The sequence below is a fragment of the Phalangium opilio genome, unplaced genomic scaffold, assembly GCF_054372755.1.
Source record: "Phalangium opilio isolate 3A_F unplaced genomic scaffold, DU_Popi_V2 ptg000061l_1, whole genome shotgun sequence".
Lineage (NCBI taxonomy): Eukaryota > Metazoa > Arthropoda > Arachnida > Opiliones > Phalangiidae > Phalangium > Phalangium opilio.
This window is the reverse complement of record NW_028324178.1, coordinates 3735623-3742177: the sequence shown is the minus strand read 5'-3', so window position 1 is coordinate 3742177 and position 6555 is coordinate 3735623. Positions and strand designations below refer to the sequence as shown.

The 6555-nt window shown below is 45.1% G+C and overlaps 1 non-coding gene across 1 annotated transcript; it reads left to right on the top strand.

The window, feature by feature from the left end:
* Positions 1–6122: 6122 nt before the first annotated feature.
* TRNAL-CAA (transfer RNA leucine (anticodon CAA)) lies at positions 6123–6244 on the top strand. Its single transcript has 2 exons — positions 6123–6160; positions 6199–6244. It is a non-coding gene; the product is annotated as a tRNA-Leu (tRNA).
* Positions 6245–6555: the final 311 nt, after the last annotated feature.

The following is a 6555-nucleotide window of genomic DNA, read 5'->3' as shown; positions in this document are numbered from 1 at the left end:
ACTTCTGACACGATATGTTTTATGAAATTAACTGGAAGAGATGTAATTTATAAAACGTCCCAATAGAATGAATCCTAGTCGGGGTGGCCGAGCGGTCTAAGGCGGCAGACTCAAGGGACTCAGTTTCCATCGTTCGCAACGTGAATCTGTGTATTCTGGTCCTCGTATGAGAGCGTGGGTTCGAATCCCACTTCTGACACGATATGTTTTATTAAATTAACTAGAATAGATGTAATTTATAAAACGTCCCAATTGAATGAATCCAAGTCAGGGTGGCCGAGCGGTCTAAAGCGCCAGACTCAAATGGCTCAGTTTCCTTCGTTCACAACGTGAATCTGTGCATTCTGGTCCTCGTATGAGGGCCTGGGTTCGAATCCCACTTCTGACACGATTTGTTTTATGAAATTAACTGGAAGAGATGTAATTAATAAAACGTCCCCATTGAATGAATCCAAGTCAGGGTGGCCGAGCGGTCTAAGGCGCCAGACTCAAGGGGCTCAGTTTCCTTCGTTCACAACGTGAATCTGTGTATTCTGTTCCTCGTATGAGGGCCTGGGTCCGAATCCCACTTCTGACACGATATGTTTTATGAAATTAACTGGAAGAGATGTAATTTATAAAACATCCCAATTGAATGAATCCAAGTCGGGGTGGCCGAGCGGTCTAAGGCGCCAGACTCAAGGGGCTCAGTTTCCTTCGTTCACAACGTGAATCTGTGTATTCTGCTCCTCGTATGAGGGCCTGGGTTCGAATCCCACTTCTGACACGATTTGTTTTATGAAATTAACTGGAAGAGATGTAATTTATAAAACGTCCCAATTGAATGTATCCAAGTTAGGATGGCGGAGCGGTCTAAGGCGCCAGACTCAAGGGGCTCAGTTTCCTTCGTTCACAACGTGAATCTGTGCATTCTGGTCCTCGTATGAGGGCGTGGGTTCGAATCCCACTTCTGACACGATATGTTTTATGAAATTAACTGGAAGAGATGTAATTTATAAAACGTCCCAATTGAATGAATCCAAGTCAGGGTGGCCGAGCGGTCTAAGGCGCCAGACTCAAATGGCTCAGTTTCCTTCGTTCACAACGTGTATCTGTGCATTCTGGTCCTCGTATGAGGGCCTGGGTTCGAATCCCACTTCTGACACGATATGTTTTATGAAATTAACTGGAAGAGATTTAATTTATAAAACGTCCCAATTGAATGAATCCAAGTCAGGGTGGCCGAGCGGTCTAAAGCGCCAGACTCAAGGGGCTCAGTTTCCTTCGTTCACAACGTGAATCTGTGTATTCTGGTCGTCGTATGAGGGCCTGGGTTCGAATCCCACTTCTGACACGATTTGTTTTATGAAATTAACTGGAAGAGATGTAATTTATAAAACGTCCCCATTGAATGAATCCAAGTCAGGGTGGCCGAGCGGTCTAAGGCGCCAGACTCAAGGGGCTCAGTTTCCTTCGTTCACAACGTGAATCTGTGTATTCTGCTCCTCGTATGAGGGCCTGGGTTCGAATCCCACTTCTGACACGATTTGTTTTATGAAATTAACTGGAAGAGATGTAATTTATAAAACGTCCCAATTGAATGTATCCAAGTTAGGATGGCGGAGCGGTCTAAGGCGCCAGACTCAAGGGGCTCAGTTTCCTTCGTTCACAACGTGAATCTGTGCATTCTGGTCCTCGTATGAGGGCGTGGGTTCGAATCCCACTTCTGACACGATATGTTTTATGAAATTAACTGGAAGAGATGTAATTTATAAAACGTCCCAATTGAATGAATCCAAGTCAGGGTGGCCGAGCGGTCTAAGGCGCCAGACTCAAATGGCTCAGTTTCCTTCGTTCACAACGTGTATCTGTGCATTCTGGTCCTCGTATGAGGGCCTGGGTTCGAATCCCACTTCTGACACGATATGTTTTATGAAATTAACTGGAAGAGATTTAATTTATAAAACGTCCCAATTGAATGAATCCAAGTCAGGGTGGCCGAGCGGTCTAAAGCGCCAGACTCAAGGGGCTCAGTTTCCTTCGTTCACAACGTGAATCTGTGTATTCTGGTCGTCGTATGAGGGCCTGGGTTCGAATCCCACTTCTGACACGATTTGTTTTATGAAATTAACTGGAAGAGATGTAATTTATAAAACGTCCCCATTGAATGAATCCAAGTCAGGGTGGCCGAGCGGTCTAAGGCGCCAGACTCAAGGGGCTCAGTTTCCTTCGTTCACAACGTGAATCTGTGTATTCTGTTCCTCGTATGAGGGCCTGGGTCCGAATCCCACTTCTGACACGATATGTTTTATGAAATTAACTGGAAGAGATGTAATTTATAAAACATCCCAATTGAATGAATCCAAGTCGGGGTGGCCGAGCGGTCTAAGGCGCCAGACTCACGGGGCTCAGTTTCCTTCGTTCACAACGTGAATCTGTGTATTCTGCTCCTCGTATGAGGGCCTGGGTTCGAATCCCACTTCTGACACGATTTGTTTTATGAAATTAACTGGAAGAGATGTAATTTATAAAACGTCCCAATTGAATGTATCCAAGTTAGGATGGCGGAGCGGTCTAAGGCGCCAGACTCAAGGGGCTCAGTTTCCTTCGTTCACAACGTGAATCTGTGCATTCTGGTCCTCGTATGAGGGCGTGGGTTCGAATCCCACTTCTGACACGAAAAGGTTTATGAAATTAACTGGAAGAGATGTAATTTATAAAACGCCCCAATTTAAAGAGTCCATGTCAGAATGGCTGAGCTTTCTAAGGCGCCAGACTCAAGAGGCTCAGTTTCCTTCGTTCACAACGTGAATCTGTGTATTCTGGTCCTCGTATGAGGGCGTGGGTTCGAATCCCACTTCTGACACGATATGTTTTATGAAATTAACTGGAAGAGATGTAATTTATAAAACGTCCCAATTGAATGAATCCAAGTCAAAGTGACCCAGCGGTCTAAGGCGCCAGACTCAAGGGGCTCAGTTTCCTTCGTTCACAACGTGAATCTGTGTATTCTGGTCCTCGTATGAGGGCGTGGGTTCGAATCCCACTTCTGACACGATATGTTTTATGAAATTAACTGGAAGAGATGTAATTTATAAAACGTCCCAATTGAATGAATCCAAGTCAAAGTGGCCCAGCGGTCTAAGGCGCCAGACTCAAGGGGCTCAGTTTCCTTCGTTCACAACGTGAATCTGTGTATTCTGCTCCTCGTATGAGGGCCTGGGTTCGAATCCCACTTCTGACACGATTTGTTTTATGAAATTAACTGGAAGAGATGTAATTTATAAAACGTCCCAATTGAATGTATCCAAGTTAGGATGGCGGAGCGGTCTAAGGCGCCAGACTCAAGGGGCTCAGTTTCCTTCGTTCACAACGTGAATCTGTGCATTCTGGTCCTCGTATGAGGGCGTGGGTTCGAATCCCACTTCTGACACGAAAAGGTTTATGAAATTAACTGGAAGAGATGTAATTTATAAAACGCCCCAATTTAAAGAGTCCATGTCAGAATGGCTGAGCTTTCTAAGGCGCCAGACTCAAGAGGCTCAGTTTCCTTCGTTCACAACGTGAATCTGTGTATTCTGGTCCTCGTATGAGGGCGTGGGTTCGAATCCCACTTCTGACACGATATGTTTTATGAAATTAACTGGAAGAGATGTAATTTATAAAACGTCCCAATTGAATGAATCCAAGTCAAAGTGACCCAGCGGTCTAAGGCGCCAGACTCAAGGGGCTCAGTTTCCTTCGTTCACAACGTGAATCTGTGTATTCTGGTCCTCGTATGAGGGCGTGGGTTCGAATCCCACTTCTGACACGATATGTTTTATGAAATTAACTGGAAGAGATGTAATTTATAAAACGTCCCAATTGAATGAATCCAAGTCAAAGTGGCCCAGCGGTCTAAGGCGCCAGACTCAAGGGGCTCAGTTTCCTTCGTTCACAACGTGAATCTGTGTATTCTGTTCCTCGTATGAGGGCCTGGGTTCGAATCCCACTTCTGACACGATATGTTTTATGAAATTAACTGGAACAGATGTAATTTATAAAACGTCCCAATTGAATGAATCCAAGTCAGGGTGGAAGAGCGGTCTAAAGCGCCAGACTCAAGGGGCTCAGTTTCCTTCGTTCACAACGTGAATCTGTGTATTCTGGTCGTCGTATGAGGGCCTGGGTTCGAATCCCACTTCTGACACGATATATTTATCAAATTAACTGGAAGAGATTTAATTTATAAAACGTCCCAATTGAATGAATCCAAGTCAGGGTGGCCGAGCGGTCTAAGGCGCCAGACCCAAATGGCTCAGTTTCCTTCGTTCACAACGTGTATCTGTGCATTCTGGTCCTCGTATGAGGGCCTGGGTCCGAATCCCACTTCTGACACGATATGTTTTATGAAATTAACTGGAAGAGATGTAATTTGTAAAACGTCCCAATTGAATGAATCCAAGTCAGGTTGGCCGAGCGGTCTAAGGCGCCAGGCTCAAGGGGCTCAGTTTCCTTCGTTCACAACGTGAATCTGTGCATTCTGGTCCTCGTATGAGGGCCTGGGTTCGAATCCCACTTCTGACACGATATGTTTTATGAAATTAACTGGAACAGATGTAATTTATAAAACGTCCCAATTGAATGAATCCAAGTCAGGGTGGCCGAGCGGTCTAAAGCGCCAGACTCAAGGGGCTCAGTTTCCTTCGTTCACAACGTGAATCTGTGTATTCTGGTCGTTGTATGAGGGCCTGGGTTCGAATCCCACTTCTGACACGATATGTTTTATGAAATTAACTGGAAGAGATTTAATTTATAAAACGTCCCAATTGAATGAATCCAAGTCAGGGTGGCCGAGCGGTCTAAGGCGCCAGACTCAAATGGCTCAGTTTCCTTCGTTCACAACGTGTATCTGTGCATTCTGGTCCTCGTATGAGGGCCTGGGTTCGAATCCCACTTCTGACACGATATGTTTTATGAAATTAACTGGAAGAGATTTAATTTATAAAACGTCCCAATTGAATGAATCCAAGTCAGGGTGGCCGAGCGGTCTAAGGCGCCAGACTCAAATGGCTCAGTTTCCTTCGTTCACAACGTGTATCTGTGCATTCTGGTCCTCGTATGAGGGCCTGGGTCCGAATCCCACTTCTGACACGATATGTTTTATGAAATTAACTGGAAGAGATGTAATTTATAAAACATCCCAATTGAATGAATCCAAGTCGGGGTGGCCGAGCCGTCTAAGGCGCCAGACTCAAGGGGCTCAGTTTCCTTCGTTCTTAACGTGAATCTGTGTATTCTGCTCCTCGTATGAGGGCGTGGGTTCGAATCCCACTTCTGAAACGATATGTTTTATGAAATTAACTGGAAGAGATGTAATTTATAAAACATCCCAATTAAATGAATCCAAATTAGGGTGGCCGAGCGGTCTAAGGCGCCAGACTCAAGGGACTCAGTTTCCATCGTTCGCAACGTGAATCTGTGTATTCTGGTCCTCGTATGAGAGCGTGGGTTCGAATCCCACTTCTGACACGATATGTTTTATTAAATTAACTAGAATAGGTGTAATTTATAAAACGTCCCAATTGATGAATCCAAGTCAGGGTGGCCGAGCGGTCTAAAGCGCCAGACTCAAATGGCTCAGTTTCCTTCGTTCACAACGTGAATCTGTGCATTCTAGTCCTCGTATGAGGGCCTGGGTTCGAATCCCACTTCTGACACGATATGTTTTATGAAATTAACTGGAAGAGATGTAATTTATAAAACGTCCCCATTGAATGAATCCAAGTCAGGGTGGCCGAGCGGTCTAAGGCGCCAAACTCAAATGGCTCAGTTTCCTTCGTTCACAACGTGAATCTGTGCATTCTGGTCCTCGTATGAGGGCCTGGGTCCGAATCCCACTTCTGACACGATATGTTTTATGAAATTAACTGGAAGAGATGTAATTTATAAAACGTCCGAATTGAATGAATCCAAGTCAGTATGACCGAGCGGTCTAAGGCGCCAGATTCAAGGGGCTCAGTTTCCTTCGTTCACAACGGGAATCTGTGTATTCTGGTCCTCGTATGAGGGCGTGGGTTCGAATCCCACTTCTGACACGATATGTTTTAAGAAATTAACTGGAAGAGATGTAATTTATAAAACGGACAATTAAATGAATCCAAGTCAGGATGGCCGAGCGGTCTAAGGCGCCAGATTCAAGGGGCTCAGTTTCCTTCGTTCACAACGCGAATCTGTGTATTCTGGTCCTCGTATGAGGGCGTGGGTTCGAATCCCACTTCTGACACGATATGTTTTAAGAAATTAACTGGAAGAGATGTAATTAATTAAACGTCCAAATTACAAGAGACCACGTCAGGATGCCCGAGCGGTCTAAGGCGCTAGACTCAAGGGGCTTAGTTTCTTTCGTTCACGACGTGAATTTGTGTATTCTGGTCCTCGTATGAGGGCGTGGGTTCGAATCCCACTTCTGATACGATATGTTTTATGAAAATAACTGGAAGAGATGTAATTTATACAACGTCCCAATTGAATGAATCCAAGTTAGGGTGGCCGAGCGGTCTAAGGCGCCAGACTCAAGGGGCTCAGTTTCCTTCG